We start from the raw sequence: 7,180 nt of genomic DNA on the forward strand, positions 1-7,180 counted from the left end.
TGACACATGAAAATACAAAAGAAGATCCATTGATTTTATTATATAATAAAATTAACCTTCAATTTTGTGTTTCAAAAGCATTTTTTGAATTAATTAGTTCGTTATATCTGTGACTGCAGATTTCCTGAACTATATTAAACGAAAGTCATACACAATTAGTTTTCACTAGTGCAGTCGTTATAAATAAAACAACAAAGCAAATATATATATATATATATACAGATTTTTATTTTCAATGATTGATCAAATTATAGATTAAGTTATAGATCACATTGTTGTTAAAATATTTTTTTTGAAACAGTGGAAAAATGAACAGAAATTCTCGTCTCTCAATATAGTGATTTCGTCTCCATACTTTTAATTCTCTTATAATCCGAACATCTTGTCAAATATAATAAACATTTTTTTTATTTTCATTTTCATCTCTAATTTTAGAAACAGAAAAGCAATGGATGTGAGGTACTGAAGAGAAATGTTTTCTTTGGTTTTGCAGGCTTCATTGACTAAATAATGAGTAAAGAGAAAAAATTACATTATTAATTTTATATTGAATTAATTTTAAAAGACATAGAAAGAAAATTTTTTTATATGTTAAGGATGATTAACATTTCTTTTGCTTTGAAGCCAAACAATTCAGTGTATGAAAGATTAGATCTTAACCTCACATTACTCCTGGTTTCGCTCATGGAATTCTGTGACTATAGTTTGGCTTTAATGTATTGATGTGTGGTGGTGAGGTTCATCCTGTAACGATAGTTTGCGTTCTTTTAAACCTATTTTCTGAATTCTCGTAAATTTACTTTACTAATAGACTTATAAGGAAAAACTACGCGCATGAAAATGTGTACTTTCGCTTTCTTGTTTGCATGAAAGAGGTTGGTGCCGTACCAGAAACCCCCATCAGTAAAAGGTCATGATGACACATTACTGCCTTAGAACACGTGAAAGAAAGCTGGCACTGCGTCATTAAGTCACCTTGTTGACACACATGAACCACCTCTCTCTCTCTCTCTCTCTCTCTTTCTCATATCCTTGTCCCGATTGCCCTTCATGCAAAATGCGACATTCCTAATGTGGTTAACTGTCTTATCGACCTCGTTGCAGGAGCGACACTTGTGGCGTAGTGTTCTCAAAACCACCCGAAAATAAACATCGTTGGGACAGTGACCGCCTCGGAACTGGGCTGGGACGGCCTGCTTCGCTCGACTAAGCTGCCATCACGCATCCTGACGGTCTGGTCTGCTCGTCTGCCTACATAGCTCACCGCCTTCATCGGTATCGTCCCAGCTGTCAAACCAATGCGCTAACAATCGGTTGTAGGGAATGGATCTTACACTTTCCTTCGTGTACTACGGAGGCTGGTACCTACACCACCCCTGTGTACACAAGTTGTACAAGCTGTTGCTTATTTTCTCTTACTTTAGGAAGCCAGTGACTGGAAAAAAAAAGATCAGAGTTAAATCATTCCAGTGTCAATTTTTTGGAAGGGTGGTGGTGGTGGAGGGGGGGTGGGGTCAATTGAGTCCCATGGGTAAGATTACGATATTTTGTAAGTTACAAATGTTCATTTAAAACATAATTAGAGCTACGTCCAGCGAGTATCTCTATAAATCTAGTTGTGGATTTTAATTTGAGACTTAAGCCCTTATCAAGTCATTGGTTTTCTTTCCTTCTTTGAACCAGTCCTTCTTTCTTTCAATCTGAAATTCTCCTGCAGAATTTGAATAGAAAATGTCTTGGGGATCTACCATGCCTAAATCCACATTGATATTCTGGATAGAATCTAAAAGCTATCAGCTTCAATCCAGAGTTGCAATTCTATTCTAAATGCAAAATACATAGGCCCAAAATACGATCTTTATTCGGTCATTTTTTTGTTCTATCTATATCGATACAGAAATTACGGGGGTCCTAAATATTCTGAGAAGTCGCTTTTCACTCAGTTTTGAGAATCCATATAAAATCTTATGGGCAAAGGTCAAAGTGAGCTTTTACGTTGTCGTTGAGTCAGAATTAAACTCTGCAGATATGAGTGGATAAACTTTGAAACTTTCAGTAAACAGTTATACGACTATGAAGTAAAAAAGGGGATTTAAGACTTCTTAGCATAATTTAGGTCATTGGTTAATATGCATGACTAAATGCATGACGCGTAGGATGTAGTTGTCTTCTTTATTGAAGTAACGTCTATATTATATAAGATAAGAAGATTTACATATAATAGAGACTTGTAAATCTAAACCTAAAAATATCGAAATGTTGGCGTTATTGTTTACCATTCTTCAGGTTGATGGCTAAGTGGTTAAGTAATTCGCCTACTAACAGAAGAATTCGGACTGAGATACGGAACTATGAGACTTTTAGGATGTTCCCTGTGTCAACCCATTGCTTATGGGTACCAAGAATTAGTTAGAGGATTAATGTCGTTATTCTAATAATCATCCGTCTTAGTAACAGAGTTACATCATATATTGTTACAGTTATTACAGTTATTCTGATTGCTTTTTATTTAATTTATATTTCTGTTCTTAATTAATCCCTGGCGTCTCCTTGAATTATTGAAAGACACACGATTATTCTGTCAATGTTAAAGTCAGGTCAGGAGTTCACAACAGTAATTGCTAAACTACTGTACATTATATTATTTATTGACTAGCTTTAATTGATACGTCAATTGGTGTATAATGATAACTGTAAATTAACACTGCTAAAATGTTTTTCGAAAGTGTATATGTTGTGTAAAAGTGAAAATATTAGTTTGAAATATTGTTGCGACCCTGCCTTCACCAGTGCTTGTGGTGCGAGAACTTCATTGAGTTGCCTGCCTTAGATTTACAACAAGTCATTGTTTGCTAATGAAACCACACAACAATGACATCATTTAATACTTACATCTCCGCTTCCGAAATTGATCTGTTCTACCACAAACCCATATTCCAGCCTCTGGGCGACTTCTCACCTGACAAAGACATCCGAAAATAGACTTAATACTTGGGAACAGAAAATACTTGGAAAAAACTTAAGGTGCAAATAAAGAAGAAACTGGATGGAGGACTTCAAAACTATACGATATATCAGTTGTTTGAAGATCCTCCGATAGTGACAGAAATAAACATAGAACGGCATACGTTGGGTAGGTCACTTAAAAAGAATGTCAGAGAACAGAGGAGCTAACAATGTATACCAGCGAAAATAAATGGCAGGCGACTCGAAGGAAGATCACGACTACGATGGATTGATGATGAGAGGCTAAACCACTTAAAATTAAAATTTAAAAAAAAAAAAAATTTCTTTTAAATTTGCTCAAGACAGGTATCGAATTCGTTCGTACTTCGGTAATATTATTTCCATGAACAAACGATAGAACTAGCGCAACTAGTTAAATTGCGAAATTATGTCTTGGTTCTTACATTATATAGACATCTAGAACTAAATCTAGATCTAGACTTCTGTTTAGCCAAATTTTTATTTATCTCTTTTATACTTCGAAAAATTATAACATTTAAACTAGAGTTTTCCCGAATGGCCAAAGAGTAAGTTTTTTTTTTTCTTAGCAATATATATCAACTGTTAAATTTATAGGAAAATCGTTGAAGCCATTTTTGAAATCCCGTGTCCAGGTTCCACCCTCGACCCCACAGGTTCCAGAAAGTTCTGACTTGAACAGAGGTATTGTAGGAAAGAAAATTTACACTATTCAAGTTTCTAGCAATTGTCGTTACTAAAATTCTTCTGATTTTGTAGTTAGGATTTTTTGTTTACTTCAGCGTCTGCATTTATAAGGACGCTTTTAGGACAGTTCCTACTCTCACTGAAAACGTTTAGTTAGAAGCTGCCCTACCAGGACATTGAAGTTTTGTTTCAATACACATAGAGCCAGAACGGCTTTACGTTTTTGGTATTGATGACAGCCAACTAAAGTTATTTCTGTCAGTGGGCACGACGTCTTTCGATTAAAAGTTACTTTAAGCTTACACACATCTATTTTAAGCTAAAACTGTTACTTCGATTAATATATGAATATATGAATAAAATAATAATTCTTTAGGATAATAAGTGCATTTTATATAACAAACCTTTTAAACAATAGCAAAGAAATTACACCTTTATGTAAGTTTTACTTAATCAACGTCTTAAAGTTGGATGTTTTTTTTCATTATTTGATTGCTATGGAAACAGAAAAAGTAATACAATAGTTGCTTACCATTGGTTAACCTACTCTTCATCACAGGTATCAAGTCCCTAAATTTTTCTTTTGTTTTTTTGTATCGAGCGTCAGTCATTATATAGAATGTGTAGAACTTGGGCAAATTATTAGCAACCAATAGGTGTTCTAGAACTTGCTTTTCATACTTTTCCGATGCTTTTGTGTGGCAGCCGCTGGTGCAACAAACTAAAGGGTATATGAAAGTAAATACTACTTTTATTCATCACCAAAACCTATGTTCAAGCTGACCATGCCAATAGCATTCATCACCAAAACCTATGGTCAAGCTGACCATGCCAATAGCATCCATCACCAAAACCTATGGTCAAGCTGACCATGCCAATAGCATCCATCACCAAAACCTATGGTCAAGCTGACCATGCCAATAGCATCCATCACCAAAACCTATTGTCAAGCTGACCATGCCAATAGCATTCATCACCAAAACCTATGTTCAAGCTGACCATGCCAATAGCATCCATCACCAAAACCTATGGTCAAGCTGACCATGCCAATAGCATCCATCACCAAAACCTATGGTCAAGCTGACCATGCCAATAGCATCCATCACCAAAACCTATGGTCAAGCTGACCATGCCAATAGCATTCATCACCAAAACCTATGTTCAAGCTGACCATGCCAATAGCATCCATCACCAAAACCTATGGTCAAGCTGACCATGCCAATAGCATTCATCACCAAAACCTATGGTCAAGCTGACCATGCCAATAGCATCCATCACCAAAACCTATGGTCAAGCTGACCATGCCAATAGCATTCATCACCAAAACCTATGTTCAAGCTGACCATGCCAATAGCATCCATCACCAAAACCTATGGTCAAGCTGACCATGCCAATAGCATCCATCACCAAAACCTATGTTCAAGCTGACCATGCCAATAGCATTCATCACCAAAACCTATGGTCAAGCTGACCATGCCAATAGCATCCATCACCAAAACCTATGGTCAAGCTGACCATGCCAATAGCATCCATCACCAAAACATATGTTCAAAGCGAAAATCCGATTGTTTTATGCCCACTTAGCAAACAAAAGACCTGAATCATTTTTTTATATTATTTTGACAATGCCGAAACAGAATTCGTCTTTTATAATTACTTGTTTCTTAAAGAACGACAAAGAACGTGATTTATGCATACAAAGTGAAACCTGTCCTTCACGTTCTCTCTCCCTCTCTGTATATGTATATGAGTGGTGCAGTTTGCAGAAAACATGAATATAGAGAGCCTTTACAACTGGTGTCAGAAGTCGAATAGCTCCTGTGAAACTGCTTGAGTGAGGTTAAGAGCGATTTATTCTGCCAACTCACTCCTGGAGGCTTTCTAAAGCACTACTGAACTGAAGTGAGATCTTCGCGGGCTGAATGAAGATAGGTGGAAAGAATGAAACTTTACAAACGCTCCTCTGAGAAGCATTGGTGGAAGACGCGGGAGATACGGACACCTGTCAGTTTCAAATAAATCCAAACATTGAACGTAATTAAAGCAAAGCAAGAACAGATCACCAGTAGCATACAAGATTAGATTACCAGTAGCATACAAGATTAGATTACCAGTAGCATACAAGATTAGATCACCAGTAGAATACAAGATTAGATCACCAGTAGCATACAAGATTAGATCACCAGTAGCATACAAGATTAGATCACCAGTAGCATGCACGATTAGATCACCAGTAGCATACACGATTACATCACCAGTAGCATGCACGATTAGATCACCAGTAGCATACAAGATTAGATCACCAGTAGCATGCACGATTAGATCACCAGTAGCATACAAGATTACATCACCAGTAGCATGCACGATTAGATCACCAGTAGCATACAAGATTAGATCTCCAGTAGTATACAAGATTAGATCACCAGTAACATGCAAGATTAGATCACCAGTAGCATACAAGATTAGATCACCAGTAGCATACAAGATTAGATCACCAGTAGCATGCACGATTAGATCACCAGTAGCATACAAGATTAGATCTCCAGTAGCATACAAGATTAAATCACCAGTAGTATACAAGATTAGATCACGAGTAGCATGCACGATTAGATCACCAGTAGCATGCACGATTAGATCACCAGTAGCATACAAGATTAGATCACGAGTAGCATACAAGATTAGATCACCAGTAGCATACAAGATTAGATCACCAGTAGCATACAAGATTAGATCACCATTAGCATACAAGATTAGATCACCAGTAGCATACCAGATTAGATCTCCAGTAGCATACAAGATTAGATCACCAGTAGTATACAAGATTAGATCACCAGTAGCATACAAGATTAGATCACCAGTAGCATACAAGATTAGATCACCAGTAGTAAGGTAAGGAATTGTTTTTATAGGAGAACAGACGGACTCGGGGTTAGGAAACACCAATGACAAGATAGATATCCTGGATTCAAGAATTAAAACTGAGAAAGCCCTGGAAAAGTAAAGACAAAAGTTCACTGTATACAGATCATTGAATAGAAGGCCAATATAGATAGGTGGATGGATGGGTGGGTGAGTAGATAGATAGATAGATAGATAGATAGATAGATAGACTTTAAAAAAAAACTCACCCAAAAGCATGATAAAAAGAAGCAGGAGTAACAAACTTCGGGCTATCATGTTGTAGATCTAGATGTGATGTAGCTTTATTGAGTCACTAGAAGAGTTGCGGTATCTGAAACACAGTCTCCTCATGACACACGTACAGCGCATCTCTTGTTGAGTAATCGATTCTCGCGATCATTTCATAGGCGTATGCATGTTCTGTGATTTGTATGCATAAATTAGTACCAGGTGACCGATCCTCGCTGGGTTGAAAAATTTGTTAAAGAAAGATATTTACCAGAACTCTTTTTGGAAATATTTTTGTAATGACGACAATGAACGATGGGGTAAAGACTACAAATCTGAAGAGTGGCTTTTGTGTTTTGTTATTTCTAAATGTAATTGT

General features: G+C 36.6%; 1 long non-coding RNA gene across 1 annotated transcript; it reads right to left on the bottom strand.

The window, feature by feature from the left end:
* Positions 1–205: 205 nt before the first annotated feature.
* Positions 206–6,945, bottom strand: LOC129927340 (uncharacterized). Its single transcript, XR_008778970.1, has 4 exons — positions 6,801–6,945; positions 4,205–4,393; positions 2,893–2,959; positions 206–503 (listed from the first exon to the last, which is right to left on the bottom strand). It is a non-coding gene; the product is annotated as an uncharacterized LOC129927340 (long non-coding RNA).
* Positions 6,946–7,180: the final 235 nt, after the last annotated feature.

The sequence above is a fragment of the Biomphalaria glabrata genome, chromosome 7, assembly GCF_947242115.1.
Source record: "Biomphalaria glabrata chromosome 7, xgBioGlab47.1, whole genome shotgun sequence".
In the NCBI taxonomy this organism is placed as follows: Eukaryota; Metazoa; Mollusca; class Gastropoda; family Planorbidae; genus Biomphalaria; species Biomphalaria glabrata.